The 827-nt window shown below is 41.2% G+C and overlaps 1 long non-coding RNA gene across 1 annotated transcript; it reads left to right on the forward strand.

Annotated features, from left to right (window-relative positions):
* The first annotated feature begins 106 nt into the window (after nt 1-106).
* Nucleotides 107-625, forward strand: LOC109509096 (uncharacterized). The gene is made up of 2 exons (XR_002166867.1): nt 107-157; nt 227-625. It is a non-coding gene; the product is annotated as an uncharacterized LOC109509096 (long non-coding RNA).
* Nucleotides 626-827: the final 202 nt, after the last annotated feature.

Consider the following 827-nt stretch of genomic DNA (forward strand, 5'->3'; position numbering starts at 1 on the left):
GGCTTCAGCTCCACATGACTTCCCTGCATCATTGTTCTATTCAACACCGAAATGAAAACAGAAATTAAGAATATTGAAAGTTAAATTAAAAAAAAAAGATGAAACACTATAATTAGCCCAGATGCTAGTCTTAAAACAGCGACAAAAAACATCCGAGGTTGTAACGGTTATGACAATTAGTCCAAGAACAAGTCGATACTGTAATTGACTTGGGGGTGGGGGGGAGGTTGCAGCATATTATAAATTAACACACATGTATGCTAACGCTTTAGTTTCATGGCTGTTTGCTTTGTTCGTTGTCACACGCGTAGCATCTGGGCGCTAACAATACAAACCAAATGGTTCACTGCTTGGCTTCCTTGCAGCTTGCACGCACTAGATGGGTTTGATTTTGTTTGACTAATTTATACACCTAATTTTCAAGGGATTTGCTTTGGATCATATCCCGAGGAGAAGAAAAATCCTTATTGTCGCAAGTTTCAGTGAAAAGAATAATCGCGCTGCTTTAATTGCTGACTGCAACCGAGTTTAATATCATCAATCTTTCCCATAGGAGCTGCTCGAACCAAGAAAACATGGCCGGTGACCTTCTCTCAGGAGGAGATGAAGAAACGTCTCACGCCCATGCAGTATCATGTGACCCAGGAACGAGGAACAGAGAGGTGTGGGCCTTCAACCACTTGCCACACACAAATAGGGTGTCTTTTTGTTCCGCCGTTAACTAATTTAGCATTATTTGTTCCTTCGTTCACAATGTTAGCATGGAACTATGTTTTGTTAGCATAAAATCCAACGTTGCCGTATCGGTGCAATTTCTGACGTGCAGT

Source organism: Hippocampus comes, unplaced genomic scaffold (genome assembly GCF_001891065.2).
Source record: "Hippocampus comes isolate QL1 unplaced genomic scaffold, H_comes_QL1_v1.1 C16769630, whole genome shotgun sequence".
Classification (NCBI taxonomy): domain Eukaryota; kingdom Metazoa; phylum Chordata; class Actinopteri; order Syngnathiformes; family Syngnathidae; genus Hippocampus; species Hippocampus comes.